The sequence below is a fragment of the Sapajus apella genome, unplaced genomic scaffold, assembly GCF_009761245.1.
Source record: "Sapajus apella isolate SASKATOON/1434 unplaced genomic scaffold, GSC_monkey_1.0 scaffold139, whole genome shotgun sequence".
Lineage (NCBI taxonomy): Eukaryota > Metazoa > Chordata > Mammalia > Primates > Cebidae > Sapajus > Sapajus apella.
The window spans coordinates 239,001-255,453 of record NW_022437079.1 but is presented as its reverse complement, the minus strand read 5'-3'; positions in this window follow the sequence as shown (position 1 = coordinate 255,453).

Here is a 16,453-nt window from a genome sequence, read left to right as displayed (position 1 = left end):
TCTAGTAGCTCAGAGTCTAGATGGGGAATAAGATGGAAACACAGATAGCCCTAATTCCGAGGAGAAAAAGACCTGATGTTATCTCTTCAAGTGGGTTTCCCAAAGCTAACCTGTCTATGGTACACATGCTCCTAGAACAGTAAGTCAGTGCTCTCTGGCAGTCAGTGGTAAGAGCTCTAGCTGGGGCTCATCTCTACTTCCCTGCATAGCCTTGAACAAGCGTCCCTCTCTAGGCCTCCGTTTCCTCATCTTTAAATGAGGGCATTAGACTAGGTCATTTGTGGTGGGGCCATTCTGTGCCCCCTAAATAGTTGAAGGGTATGAGTCAGCATGACTGCGTACTTTCCTTTTTTAGTTGCATAATTATGTCTAGCAATCTGGGACAGGTTCTTTAGGGACTTGCTGGAAGGCACTGGGGTGGCCCAGGGTCCATTTCTGCCATGGGACTCTAGGACGACATCTTTGCACAAACCAAATCAGTAATGAAAGAACAGAGTCTAGGCTTCTAGGCAAGGAGGAGCTGAGAAAGTGCTCTTAAAAGAAGGGGCTTAAAATGAGGGGCAGTTTTTTGACATTGGAAGTAAATATTGACACTGACGATAATCACCAGCTATGCTCGAGGTACCTCCAAACCTATTACATACATTATTTCATTTAAAACGTCTAAAACTCTGGAAGGTAAGTGTTTTTATCCCCATTTTACAAATGGTCACCTTGAAGCTCAAAGAGGAGACATGAACTGCTTTGTGGGAGTTGCCCCAGGGAAAGTCAGCTCATTGCCAGAATTGCAAAGAAAAGCAAAAAAAGCGAGTTCTTTTAAAATAATTTTTAGTTACTTACTCTTTTTTCCTTTTTAAATTTATTTAAATTTATTCCTTATTTATTTTTTACGGTTTTTTTTTCTTTTTTATTGTTTTATTTTTATGCTATATTTTACCTGGTACCATCCCTACTGAATAAAAAGCAAATTCTTATTTTTTGAGTCTGAAGCTGAGGTCAAGATCTAATGAGGGCATTTTCTGGGATTTCTTTAGAAGGATAATTGTAATAATAAGCGCTATAATCTTAGATGCTGTGTTTATAAAGGAACAGCCCTCCTTCCCCATCTTTCCCAAGACTCCAGCGCACTTTTCCTTCTGCCGCAAACTTTCGTCTTTCTCCCCTTACAGTTTTCTGTTTTCATGAGGATGCTTTAGGATGAGCCAGATAAGGCCTTCCCTCACATAACAGTTGATAAAAGCTGGTAGTTTGGAGCCTCAAGTGCATTTCGCCTGTGGAAAATGGACTAGAACTGCTGCTTAGAATCTCAGGCAACCCCCACGTCTTTATTCGCCAAAATGTGGCTCAGCGGCGGCGTAGAAGTTCTTCCCTGTGTTGGCAGCAAAAGACAGTGAAAATGGAAATGGCCAGTTTGCAGAGAGAAACAGTGACTCTAGCCAGGCCTCTGAGATGGGAAATGGGAGGATTTGTCTTCAGCATCATTTTCCTTGTAATGTCATATCCTTTGCCCCAGGCTTTCCTAGTAATAACTGACACCTATATGATACTTTGTATGTTCCAGGTGCATTTCCAAGCACTTAGAATTGTTCCTAGGTTTCTGTAGGAGATTGATTTCAGGATCCCCTTGGATACTAATATCCCTGCATGCTCAACTTCCTGATGTAAGATGGTGTTGTATTTGCATATAACCTGTGCACATCCTCCTGTACACTTTATTATTCCCATTTTGAGATGGGGTCTTACTCCATCACTCAGGCTAGAGTACAGTGGCATGATCATGGCTCACTGTAGCCTCAACCTCTAGGGACTCAGGTGATCCTCCCCCCTCAGCCTCCTGAGTAACTGGGGCTACAGGAGTGGGCTGCCACATGGGGCTAATTTTTGTAGATTTCCCATTAATTTTGCAGATTGTTAATTTACCACCAGCATGTGAATGACTCATACATATAGTCTTCGTCTTCACAGGTTAGCTTCTATTTTTTTTGTTGTTTCACCATGTCGCCCAGGCTGGTCTTGAACTTGTGGGCTCAAGCCATCTGCCCGCCTTGGCCTCCAAAAGTGCTGGAATTATAGGCGTGAGCCACTGTACTCAGCCCTGTATACTTTAAATCATACCTAGATTACTTATAATTCCTACTACAATGTAAATGTTATGTGAGTAATGGTTAGTATTGTTTAGGGAATAATGACAATATAAAAAAGTCAAACATCAGACATCATTTTTCTTTTCTTTTTTTTTTTAGATGGAGTCGTGCTCTGTTGCCCAGGCTGGAGTGCAGTGGTGAATCTTGGCTCACTGCAACCTCCACCTCCTGGATTCAAGGGATTCTCCTGCCTCAGCCACCTGATAGCTAGGACTACAGGCATGCGCCATCATGCCTGGCTAATTTTTATATTTGTAATGGAGACAGGGTTTTACCACGTTGCCTAGGCTGGTCTCGAACTCCTGACCTCAAGCGATCCGCCTGCCTTGGCTTCCAATAGTGATAGGATTACAGGTGTGAGCCACCACACCCGACCCAGACATCATTTTTTTCTTTCAAATATTTTTGATCTGCAGTTGGTTGAACCCACAGATGTGGAGCTCACAGATACAGTGGGCTGACTGTATACATAAACTCATTTAATCCTCATGATAACGCTAAGATTATCATCCCCGTTTCATAATAAGGAAACTGAGGTCCAGAGACGTCAAGTAGCTTTTCTAAGACCGTAGCTGGTAAGTGATAGAAATGGGATTTGAACTGGGCCTTATGGCTCCAGAGTCCATGCTCTTAAGGATATTGCTACTTGAAGTCTTTCAGTGGAAGCCCTATCTGGCTTAACCCTCTGAGTGATCTGTGCTCCTGAGTTAACTATATCTTCCAACTTCCAATCAAAAACCCTAAGTCCCTTGTAGTAGCAGATTGCTAATTTACCACCAGCATGCGAATGACTCATATGGTCTTCATCTTCACACATGGGCTTCTAATTTTAAGAGGATGCGTAGGAACGCAATAGATTGGTAGAATTTTAGATAATGAGACAATATGAAATGAGAGATGCTTAGGAGTAGATCAACCCCATTGTGGAGTCCACCTCCTAAGCCACTTCTGCTAAGCTGATCTTGCGTTTGATGACATCTTTACTTTTACCTCCCGGTTTTTTCGCAGGGACTTTATTGTTTGCAAAAATGGGCCGGAAGCAGTGGCTTATGCCTGTAATCTCAGCACTCTGGGGGGCCAAGGCGTGTGGATCACTTGAGGTCAGGAGTTTGAGACCAGCCTGGACAACATGGTGAAACCCCATAGCTACTAATAATACAAAAAATTAGCCGGCCGTGGTGACAGGCACCTGTAATCCCAGCTACTTGAGAGGCTGAGGCAGGAGAACTGCCTGAACCCCAGAGGCAGAGGTTGCAGTGAGCTGAGATTACACCACTACACTCCAGCCTGGGCAATAAGAGCAAAACTCTATCTCAAAAAAAAAAAAAAAAAAATGTAGGGAAGCCAAAAAAATGTGAGAGAATTTTTGCACTTGCAGGGTTAATCAGCTAAAGATGGCAGGGGTTCACAAAAGCCCGTAGAACATTGTCTCTATTTATTGGGCTCTTGCTATGTACTACACACTTTACATACATTCTCATTTCATACAACACCTTTATGAAATATGTACATTGAAGAATCAGGGTCTAACAGACTTTAGGCAACTTGCCCAGGGTCATACAGTGGATGAGTAGAAGAGCCAGAATTTGGACCCAGGACCCTCGACTCCAGCATTCGCATTCTCAAACCGTGTTTCATTGGCCTTTTTATGGCTCATGGATGACTACTGTGAGAAGGATCAAAGGTGCAGGGTCAGAAATGCAGTTTTGACTCCTGTTGTTGGCATGCAAATTACTGCTTGCTTCTGCTAATTTGCTTCCTGTCCTGCGTAGGCTGCAGCAAGAGCAGAGTTTCCTTGGCTCCCTGGGCAGCTGTCCTGCCAGCATTGCCTCATTCCATCTTGAACCTTCCTGCAGCCCAACGGGGTAAGGGCTGAGAAGCACCCAGCCCAGACCAGCAGGCCAGGAGGTCAGGAACGATCTGCCTCAGCAGGGACTGCAGCCTCGATTCCCTGAAAAAACATGGTTTGCTCAGAGAGGCTTTTACCCAAGAGGAAGGAAAACTATGGCAATCGAGTTTCAGCTGACCTTAAAACCCCTGTGATCTTAGTCGTCATTTAGTGAATTCTGCATATTACTCAGCTTCTCCATTGTGTAGCTGGAGGAAATATTTGTGTTGTCATCTTTGGTAGTCAGTGGGCAGTTTTCTCCCTGCTGAGTTTACTTTTTGTTTATTTTGAAGTTCAAGGTCAGATTGGGTGTTGGAGTGATCTAGGTCTGGGAGCCAGAGAAGGTTCTGTATTAAATGGTGACCAGCGTGTGTTCCTAGCCTAAGGATGAATGAAAAAAGTTCAGAACATTTTTTTCCTCTCCAGCTCATTTCAAGGGGCACATGCCCATAAGATCAACCCTGAATGACTTGGGCAAGTAAGCATGGACAGCAGAAACTCAGAGGAGAGAGGAATTGGATGAGGCTAAGGTCAAGGTCTTATCCTCATAAGATAAGAAGGCTAAAGAAGTCTGAGTTGGTCCTGGGAAGAATGAACAAGATGGAGTGGGCTTGGGCTTCCTCTCCTGCTGGGGGTTGCAGGCAGAAGCCACAAGAGTGTGCTAACTATGAGGGAGGAGGGGACCATCTGGCAGGAGAATTGGCTCATTGGAGAGCACAGACTGGACAAAGTTGGAAGGGACATGTGGCCTGATTTTTAAAAGGCTGGCCTGAGTGCCATGCAGAGAGACTGCATTTGATCGTGGACTTGATGATGGTGGACTGAAAGTTTAAAAGGAAGATTATATGAAAGCAGAGGTCCAGAGCAAACACTTTAAAGGAGCTGGATGGGAGAGACAGGGAGTAGGGAGCCCAGCGAGGTGACGATTTCATTCGTAGCAGGTCCTAGGGGCTGGGGCCCTGACTGGGGAAGTTGAGCAGGATGGAGGAGACAAATGCTGGCCACACAGGAGGAAGAGCCTACAAAGCCAGGCTTTGTGGAGGCAGGGGAAGGAGGAGCTGGACACCTCGAAGTGCTGCTGCGAGATCACTGACAGAAAAGAGCTTTGACTTAGAGGTGACTGGTAAACTTCTCCTTTTTCTAAGTAAACTTTTAATTCAGGCATAGCATTTATACATGAGAAGGGCACAAATCACAGATATACACCTTGATGGATCTTTGCACAGTGAACATGCTTGTGAAACCAGCACCTAGATCAGGAAACAGCACAACAGCACTGCAGACCCCCTTCCCTCTGTGTCCCCTTCCCTTTCCCTCATGCCTCCTGCCAAGGATACCACCACCCTGACTTCTAAAACCTTGGAATTACTCTTGTCTTTCATTCCATATGTTGTGAAATTCATCCATGTTGTTGTGTATCCTTGTGGTTCATCCATTCCCGACGTTGCACAATATTTCACTACGTAAACATAATATACCTCCTTTATCTTGTCTACTGTCGGGAGACACCTGAGTCATTCCCAGGTCAGCGCTGTTAGGAACAGGGCTTCTGTGAGCACAGTTGTGAACGTGTGTTCCTAGCATACATGAACATAAGCCTCTTGGTTGTGTACCAAGGAGTAGGCTTGCTCTGTCGTAGAGCATTCACGTGTTCAGTTTGCATAGGCACTGTCAAGCACACACATGGGATTTTGTTTTGTTTTATTTTGATTTTGAGACATAGTCTCATCCTGTTGTGCAGGCTGGAGAGCAGTGGCCCCATCTTGGCTCGCTGCAACCTCCGCCTCCTGGGTTCAAATAATTCTTATGCCTCAGCCTCCCAAGAAGCTGAGATTACAGACGTATGCCATCACATCCAGCTATTTTTTATATTTTTAGTAGAGATGGGGTTTTGCCATATTGGCCAGGCTGGTCTCAATCCTGGCCTCAAGTGATCTGCCCACCTCAGCCTCCCAAAGTACTGGGATTACAGGTGTGAACCACCACGCCCAGCCTACATGCGGGTTTTGATAATTGAATTTTAAGTGGCAGGCATGAACCAAGTTGGTGGATGGGGTCAGGGCTGCGGCTCTTGAGAGGTGAGAGACAGGTTCAAATTTAGTATCATGAAAGAAAGTTGAAGGAACATCTTACTTGCTTTTGAGATGCGGCTCAAAGTCACTTTAGTCCTTGAGCAGTATACTGGAGCTGTGAGAGAGGGGAACCACACCCCATCCCAGCAAAGGACTGCCAACAGTCATGTCAGGATTCCTAGACCCTCAGCTAGGAGGATCCCTAGGGCAAGTTTCTTTCTCTCTTCCCCTTAATGGAATATGTACAATATATATATATATTTTTTTTTTTTTTCCTGAAGTGTTGGACTTTCCCCTAGGTTTATGACATGTGCTCCATTTCTCACAGTTCCATCTCGCATAGAAATTCGCGGAATTGCTGCAATTTTAACATCTTGGAAAGTATGTAGTGGCGGAGGGGTGCAAGAAGATGGGCGGTTTCTGCTACGGCTAGCTAATGGCTGGTGGGAGTGCCCCACAGTTCTCTGTGGCAAAACAAAGAGCTAGGCAGTGCAGAACAAACTCTGGAAGGTACAGGGTCCGGCAGGAGAGGTCTTCTTTCTCCAGGGAATCTTTTGCCTGCAGACCAAAAAAGGAGTTTTCAGACTCCTTTGCATCTTAAAAAAATACTCTGTCTTCTGTACAACTAAATACTTATGTAGCCCAGATGTTAGCTTGAGGCCTCCCTACCCCACAGGAACTTTGCAAAATTAGCTCAAACCTCAATCGGTTCTACGGTCCACCAAAGTTGAAATTCTTCCCCAAGATTTGTCCTCATTTTCAGGGAACTTATGCTCAGGCAGAGGTGGTCCTTTAACGTTCTGGTACCCAGAGTGGGTCCAGAGACCAGCAGCGCTGCTGTCGCCTGGGAGCTTGTTAGAAATATAGACTCTCAGTTTTAACCCTGGAGTTTGGATCTACTGTGAAGGGTTTGAATGTGTCCCTTAAAGTTCACGTGTTGGAAACCTATCCCTAAAGCAACAATGTGGAGAGCTGAGACGTTTAGGAAGTGATTAGGTCATGAGGGCTCTACCCTCATGAATACATTAATGCTGTTATAGCAAGAGTCATATTTATTTATTTATTCATTTTTTTGAGATGGAGTCTCACTCTGTCACCCAGCCTGGAGTGCAATGGCGCAATCTCAGTTCACTGCAAGCTCCGCCTCCCGGGTTCAAGGAATTCTCCTGCCTCTCTTTCCCCATGTAATACCTTCTGCCATATTATGGCAAAGCAAGGAGGCCCTCACCAAATGCCAGCCCCTTGATCTGGAACTTCTCAGCCTCCATAATCATGAGCCAATAAATTTCTGTTCATTATAAATTACCCAATCTGGGATTGTCTGTTATTGCTCTATTTTACTAATCCATTTCTCACAGCACAAAACAGACAAAGACACTCAATGAATCAGAACCTGCATTTTCCCAAGGCCCCCAGGTGATATGTGTACATGGCATAATTTCAGAAGCACAGGGGAAAGAAGAGGCTCTAGCATCTGACAGATCTGGGTTCAAATCCTGGCTCTGGCATTTCGTAGCTGGTGACCTTGAGCACATCACTTCCTCTCACTGAAGCTTGGTTTCCTCCTCTGTAAAATTGTGGATTGCACTCTCAATGCCACAGCATGTGGAAGCCAAGAGACTCCCGGTGAGATAATGCACAAAACTAGCACATGCCGATTCCCTACAAACATTCTCTCTCCTTCCTGGACTCATGCAGCCTCAGAAACAATGAAATGCATGCCTCCTCTCACATCATAGGGCTTCTGGTGGAAATGTTTGGAAACTGGATCCCAGGGATGGCTTCTTGCCTGACTTTAGCAGGGCATGCATAGGATTTTTCTGGAAATAATGACAGTGGGCATGCAGAACTGCTCATACTCTGGCTTCACCCAGTAATCTCAATACTCACTTTCGTGGTGCATGCCTAGGTATATAACACTGAGAGAGGGAGAGGTTTTTCATTCCTTAGTCTATGGATGGATGAATTCCATTGCTAGCATCTAATATGGATGCAGGTAACCATGCCTCTATTTCCACTGTGTTTAAATGTCACAATATCATTTGTTATATCATTTGCATAGCATAGTTAGGGTGTGGGCCCTCACACAGTAGTGGTACCTAAGGAAGGAGGTGAGGCCTTGGAGAATGACTTTAGTCTCTTGGCTTCAGGCAACAGAAACCTAGCTTAAGCTCGCTTATACAAAAGTGGGTTGGTTCACGGTCTCCTAGAAGGGGCTGAGCCAAAACCCAAAGGTACAGCAGGGCCTCAGGAAAAATCAAATCTTGGAACCTTGAATGCTTAGGGACTTGGTTTCCATTTTTCTTTCCTGTTTCTTTTTGTGTGTTAACTTTATTCTTACTGAGCACCGGATTTTTCCAAATGGTAAGGAACATGACCACCGTTTATGGTCCATATGGTGGGAAACAGATATTCTATATCCATGCATGAAAAATGAATACTTATCTGTATCTGTGTCTCAGTCTATTTATATCTATGACAATTCAAATAGTTCTTCATGCTAAAGAGTGAAATAAGCCCAACATATCAGAAATGCCCTTTCTGTGAATAAAAGCAATCTGCATTTCACCCTCTCATTTGGGATTTGTTCCCAAGTTGCCCACAGCTCAGATCCTCTCTCCATGCCATCAGAAAGTAACCAAGCACCAGTGAAAAGGTAAGGAATAGTCTATACATGTGGTGGTTGCAACATCTAGGCTGGGTACGGTGGCTCACACCTGTAATCCCCACACTTTGGGGAGGCCGAGGCAGGCAGATCACAAGGTCAGGAGTTCGAGACCAGCCTGGCCAGCATGGTGAAACCCTGTGTCTACTAAAATACAAAAAATTAGCCGGGTATGGCAGTATGCACCTGTAATCCCAGCTACTCAGGAGGCTGAGGCAGAATTGCTTGAACCTGGGAGGCAGAGGTTGCAGTGAGCTGAGATCGCACCACTGCACTCCAGCCTGGGCAACAGATCAAGACTCCATCTCAAAAAAAAAGAATAATCGATAAATTTGGTGGTTGCAACATCTTAAAATGAAGAAGGGGCGGTGGTGCGGAGACAAGAGTCACCGGTGCAGTCTAAAGAAAGGAGACTTGGGGAGTGGGCAATAGGAATCTTGGGAATTTGGAAGCGGCAGAACCAAATGTGACAATCTCTGTATCACCAACTAGTGGGAGTGAGAAGGATGGTTTGATCCTGACACCTCCAGTGGGAATTAATACTTAGGGAAAAGGAACATAAAAGAAACTGATGATGCAAGTGGACCTTGGGAGACCATTCCAATATCTCTACCTTTACAAAAATCGTAATTAAGATATCAATAACATTTAGCTTACTTCATATTAGTACTGATAAATACTATGTAAGGTATTCTCATTTATCATTCCTTAGTTGAGCTACAAGCTTTTCAGAAACTGCTTCCTCCCCCGTTTTAACTAGATGGTTGTAAACTCGTTTTGTGTTGCTGCTGAAGATTTGCATAATATACCACCATCCACACAGTTTCTGCACCCTGTTTAAAACCTATCTATTTTTAAGATACAGGGTTGCCAAGTTCTGCTGCCAGTTCTCACTGGGTTCCAAAAATCTTTTCCAGGTCTTCCCTCCCAACAGGGGCATTCTGAAGTGCTCCAGAGCAGGACTTCTCAAACTGTACTTTGCATGTGAATCCCCCAGGGATCTGGTTAAAATGCAGATTTCTACTCCACAGGCCTGCAGTGGGGCTGAAGGTTTGCATTTCTAAAGAGCTCTCAGGTGATGCAGAGGCAGCTGATAGAGACCCCCACTTCGAGCAGCTCAGCAAGGCTCTCTGCGGCCTTTTCCTTCACTGCGGTTGGCTTTATGCCTCCCAGTCCTTCAGCAGGAGGCTTCCCTTCTTTGCCATCTGCTTTGCTTATCTTTCCAGCCCCCACATTCTTATCTTCTAATTACCCCCAACAGGGCTGCCTTGCTCAAATAAAATTTCCCCCAGGTTCCTCAGGAATAAAGTCGGAATGGCTAGAGTTTCTGACCAGGGAACCTCCCCATGGAGGATAAGGAGTGAAGGAGGGAAAGGCTGGGAGTAATTGGACAAGAAACACAGACTTTAGAAAAGGAGAATCAGCAAGAAATAGGTGTCATGCTCGGGTCAGAGGATCTCAAAGGGTCTGTATTGCTTCAGGACTGGGAGGGTCTGAAAAATGAAATTCCAGTCATGTAACTGTGACTCAGCCTATGGAATGAACTTCTTGTGCTCAGTCATACACGTTCTTTTCCTTCCTGCACTCACTTCCCCACCCTGTTGTAGTTAGATGGGGCCATGTAGTGAATTCTGGCCTGTGGTTTGTGAGTGGAAGTGATGTGTATCACCCATATGCTGAAGCATTTACCTGCTGATACAAGACCCTTGGACCCTCTCTCGCCCTGCTGCATTGATGAAGAAGGCCACCTGGTTTTAGTGGTGCAATGTAGATGTGGAGCCTTTGTCAACCTGTTTTGCTGAGTCATTGTTGGCTTTGTCAGCCTGTTACATGGGTCATCATTGGTTGAGTGATTAAGACAACCCCTTGCTTTTTATTGCTTTAACTAGGAGCAGTGTTTGTTATTGCAGCAAAAACTAGGTTATCCTGACTAATACACTGCACGGTGAGAGAGGAAAGGAGGAATTATGGAGGGAATTGGTGAAGCTTCACGGAAGCTCCCCCAGGTACAGGCTTAGACCATATATTAAAAAAAGGAGGAAGCGGGGCTGCCTCCAAACAGGAACGCACAGGAAGAACAGAGGCTTAAACTAGAGCTTGAGAAGAGCAGAGGCTTGGGGGAAAATGCTGAACTCAGCAGAAGGACGTTTTATGGCTTTGTATAGATCAAGAAGCACAAGAAAAGGAAAGACACGTTGTTTGGAGGAAATGATGTAAAATTACCAGGGGACAAAGAGGAAGCAAAACTGCTCACTTCCGACTTTGCTTTCGCTTTCCACAGCAAGGGAAATCATCTTTAAAAAGGATGAGACAAAAGGCATGCAGAGGGAAGTGCTGTTTAAGACATTAGACAATGAGCTTTGTCTCTTCAGCATCTAACACTGCGCTGACACAGTGGGGTAGCTCAAGAACATTTGCTGAATGAATGAATAACAATATCTGAGGGGGTAGGAAGAGGGTCTCACTTATTTCACTGGATTCAAGTCCTTGGGCCCAGATGAATTAAATTCCAAGGTCCTCAGAGGAAGTGCAGCTGTGAAAGCAGAAGCAGTGTTAGTAATCTTCCAGAAATCAAGGGCAATGGGCAAGGGAGGGGTCAGATTAGAAATCTGAGTTCTTTTAACACAGGGAGAAGAAAAGGGGGAATCCAGAACCTCTCCAGCAGTGAATTAATTTTAACTTCTGACACAATTATAGAAGCATCTATTTTCCATTTCTCTTCTAGAAATGAGTCTTTTAAGTTGATGACTTAGGAACAACCGGGAAATAGAATAGTTATTGGGAGTCTGTACTTAGAGATTAGAATAGCTTATTTTTATTGAGGACTTACCTGGTGTCAATCAATGTGCAATCAACAATTGCACACCGATTACTTAATCAGCGCTCATCATCATCTAGTAAGGCACCACATTCTTACAGTCGAGGACATGAATCATACCCTCAGGATCCACATCCTGCCCTCCAAGACTCCAAAAACAGTGCTCTCTACCGTGAAGCTGTGGGAGCCCCCTAGCTGGTGGAGAACTGTTGGGGGAGCGGAAAGACTGGCTGGAGGGTGGGATAAGTTAAAACCCCTTCCCACGTGGCCACGTGGACCACCCTACATGCTGCCTTGCACCTACAAAATCAGAATGGCCTGGAAGTCAGCATGTGGCTGAAGCAGCCCTCTTGAGCGGGATGCACAGTGGGGCTCCAGAACCCCTGCATCAGAGAACAGAAACAGTGGTCCTCACCAATCTGAAGGACATTCGTCTGAAAGAAGAAACAGGGAAGGTAGCTGATATTGTTTGGATGTTTGTCCCTTCCAAGTCACATGCTAAAATGTGATCCGCAGTGTTGGAGGTGGACCTAGTGGGAGGTCATGGGGACGGATCCCTCATAAACGACTTGGTACCCTCCTCCCAGTAGTGAGTTCTCACTCGATTAGTTCACGTGAGATCTGGTTGTTAAAAAAAGTCTAGGTCCTCCTTCCTATCTCTCCTGCTCCCATGCTCACTGTGTGACACCCCTGCCCCTCCATTGACTTGTGCCATGATTGTAAGCTCCCATAGATGCTGGCTGTATGCTTCTTGTACAGTCTACAGAACTCTGAGCCAAAAACAAACCTCTTTTCTTTATAAATTATCCAGCCTCGGGCATTCCTTTATAGCCATGCAAAATGAGCTAGTGCAATATGTTAGCTTGAAATAGCCAACGTCTCTCTTGATTGTTGTCTGTTGGTTTTTTCCTTCTGTGCAGCCTTGCCATCGCTTAGGGGAAAGCCATAGGTTGATTTGCTCACAGACGGGAGAGGACAGATCCATGACAGCTCATGGGGCAATAGGAAATTATTGTCAAGCAGAAATGAAGTGTAGAAAGGTGCTCAAAGGAGAGAAAGAGGCAAGAGGTGCAGTTGGGTATCTGCCAGTTCCTCATACTCCCAGGCTGCCCCCAAACACTGCTAGAGTCTAATTATTGGGGGGGCTGGGGCAAGTAAAGACACACACCAGTTGGAGAGAATCCCAGAGCATGGCACATTTGCAGCTTCCCAAGCTGTGTCCTGATAAAATTCCAGACCCTTTAAAGTCCACCCTCAATTCCCCAAAACCAATACTGTATTAATATGTGGTCACAGTTAAGATGCAGGACATATTATTCCAAAACCCTTACTGCAGTTCCCAGCTTTAATAACTTCAGAAGTATAAATGAAACAAACTTACAAAAGAGGTCATTTAAAAATGTAATTATTTAAATTTCATTTACGCTTATTGAAGTTGTGAATTTGAAGCAGTTAATTTTTTTAATTTGACATTTAAAAAAAATGATAGACTCCTCTGGCAGATGGTAAGTATTGACTGAAACAAAAAATTAAACATGGGATTGTTCAAAATTCACAAAACTAAAAAGGTCTAAAAGAAACTTGAATAACAAACTTCAGATGATTTTTTGGTAAGTTTGCAATATTTATTTACACTTCTGCAATGATTAAAACTTGAAACTGGCAGGGCACGGTGGCCCACCCCTGTAATCCCAGCCCTTTGGGATTTCAAGGCAGGAGGATTGCTTGAGGCCAGGAGTTTGAGAGCAGCCTGGACAACATAGTGATGACCCATCTCTAAAAAAAACGTACAAAGTAGCTGGACATGGTGGCATAGTCCGAGCTACTTAGGAGGGTGAGGAAGAAGGATGGCGTGAGTCCAGGAGTTTGGGGTTATAGTAAGCTATGATTGTACCTGCTGCACTCCAGCCTGGGCACCTGTCTCCAAAAAAAGACATGAAAGAGAACTTAAAACTTCCCTAAGATTTTGGAAACACTGTATAAGAAAGCAGTTTCTTATTCTCCGCTGTCAAGTTACATTGCAGGCTGAATCTGCAAGTGTGCAGACAGCATTCAGTACTGGGAGCTGTGGGTTGCTTATCAATGACCAATCAGGACTTTGAACTTTAAAATTCTGCAATCATTGCCAAGTCCTCAGGCATATTTGGAGTCTGTTTCTTTGGCTTCTGTTTCTGTTTGTTGGCTTGTTTTATGAATTTTGGTTTGTTTTGTAATTTATAAAAGCTCTGAGATCCAGGTAAGCCTATTCCCATAGCAAAGCAAAGGAGGTGTGTTTGTGTGTGTGTGTGTGTGTGTGTGTGTGTGTGTGTGTGTTTAAAAAATTTTATCATGGAAGCTTTCAGAAATACAAAAAGTGGTATAAACCCCCACGACCTAACCCCAATCACTATGAATGTTTTATTTGTTATTATGCTAAAGTGTTTCAGAGCAAATTATAAATGTGTAAATTTTGTTGAGCTTAAAAAGACAGCTTCAGTATTGGAAATGGAACCAAATAGTATCAATTATCAGAGAGAGAGAAAGAAAGAACAAAAGAGGGAGGGGGGAGGGAGAGAAGAGACTGAAATAGAAGAACCTCCACAATGAGATTCCTATATTTATCCCCGCGTTCCTTCCTGGCCCATTTCCACAGTTTTCTCTACTTCCCACCTACTTAATTATTTGCTTTGAAATATCAACAACCTTGGCAGGCAGAGGCATCTCTAAACAGAAGGCTTTGCAGCAGAATGAAGGAAAAGGAAGTCTGCACTCTTTTCTGCGTCCTTCTGGGCCTCCCTCCTGCCTGTCTTCCTTGGAGATCACAGTCTCACTGCCAGACCCTCAAGGAGCTGGGTGGCTTCCTTTTCTTTTCTTGTGCAGAAGGAACTTAACTCTTAATCCTGGATCGGAGCCATTTTTCCTTTGCTGGTAGACTTGGGAATAGGGCAGGGAAAGGAAAACTCTGTGCAGTGGAAGGGATCTGTCATTCCTTGGGAACACTCACCCTGGAACAGCGTTTCCTCAAACTGCAGTTCTGTGAATGTCCAGAATTCTGATGAATGAAACTAGGATTTCTACTAATAAAGCTCCCCAAATTAGTTTGGAGCACAATATTTATAATAAGTATTAGCCTGTTAAAAACTTAACTGATATCAGTCAAACAACCCTCTTTACCTTCCTCTTTGTTTAATAGTGGAACTTTTTTCTGATTACCTATTAATATCTCATTGTATGTTAGTTTTTTGTAAAGCAGAGTTTGGGGAATGCTGTCCTGAGATTATTCTTTCTGATCTGAGACAACAGGGTGGGATAAATCACCTCTCCCAGCTTGGTAGGGGGCAACTCATTCCATTTGAATTTTTTTTTTTTTTAAGAGATGGGGTGCCACCATGTTGGCCAGGCTGGTCTTGAACTCCTGACCTCAGGTGATCCGCCCATCTCGGCCTCCCAAAGTGCTGGGATTACAGGTGTGAGCCACCGCGCCTGGCCTCCATTTGGATATTTAGAAGTGATGGAAGATCAGAAGCCAGAGAGTCAGAGCTGACTAAAGGGATGTAGATCATTGGTTCCTACATGGAATATACGTGGCGATGCCAGAGGGCCACTGGGGTTACTGGTTAAGCCAGGCAAAGCTGTCAGACAAAGCAGAAAAGAGGGGTACTCGGGTGCCCACTGGCAGCCTTGGGTCCTACAGAGACCCGAGATGAGTCAAGGGAGACTGTTGCTCTGGTGGCTCAGGGCATGGGCTGCCTAGGCTAGATGACCTCAGACCTGCTTCTAGTGGCCTGTGGCCTCCAGATCATTCATTCTTGAAACGGGAATGCAAAGACCACCAGTCCAAGGGAAGACACATGAGCCCAGGAGTTAGAAGAGCAGAGGAAAAATAACCCAACAATTATGTGTATATGTTTGTATTTTTACAGCATGTGTGTGTAAGGAATTTTTACATTTTCACGATGTTTTAGAATTAAATTAAAAAGCAATCTCAAAAGACAGTGTGATATTTCAATGATTCCATCGCTCACTTTTAACACCTTCAAACTATGTCTTTGCCATTCTTGAGATCTTAATTCTAAGTCATTCTCAAAATCGTGCCGCCTTTTGTGAAGGCTACGCTGCTGTTTTCTCGGCGTTTAGCTTTGTAGAGACCACCTTGACCTAAGTTCCTCTCTACATAATTTGTTTTCCTTTAAAGGCCTAGATTCTTGTGGAAATTTATGTAAACTTTTAAAGCATTTTAAGCTTTTTATTTTGAAATAATAATAGACTCACAGGAAGTTGTTAAAATACTACATAAAGAACCGTGTATGCTTCACCTAGCATCCCCTAGTGGTGATATCTTACTTAAATAGATAGTACAATATCTATTTATTTATTTATTTTTAAGTAGAGATGGGGCTTCGCTATGTTACCCAAGCTGCTGCCAACTCCTTGGTTCAAATGAGCCTCCCACCTTAGCCTCCGAAAGTGTTGGGATTACAGGCATGAGCCTTGGCGCCTGGCCCATAATACAGTATCGGAATCAGGGCATTGACATTGGTCTAATACTGTTAATTAGTCTACAGACTTTTTATTTTATTATTAATTTTTTGGGGGCTGGAGGAAAAGAGTCTTTCTCTGTTGCCCAGGCCAGAGTGCAGTGCTGAAATCTTGGCTCACTGCAACCTCTACCTCCCGGGCTCGAGTGATCTCCTGCCTCAGCCTCCTGAGCAGCTGGGATTACAGGCATGCACCACCAAGCCTGGCTACTTTTTTGTATTTTTAGTAGAGATAGAGTTTCATCATGTTGGCCAGGCTGGCCTCGAACTCCTGGCCTCAAGTGATCCGCCCACCTCAGCCTCCCAGGGTGTTAGGATTACAGGCTTTACTGTAATCCCAATCCTTTCA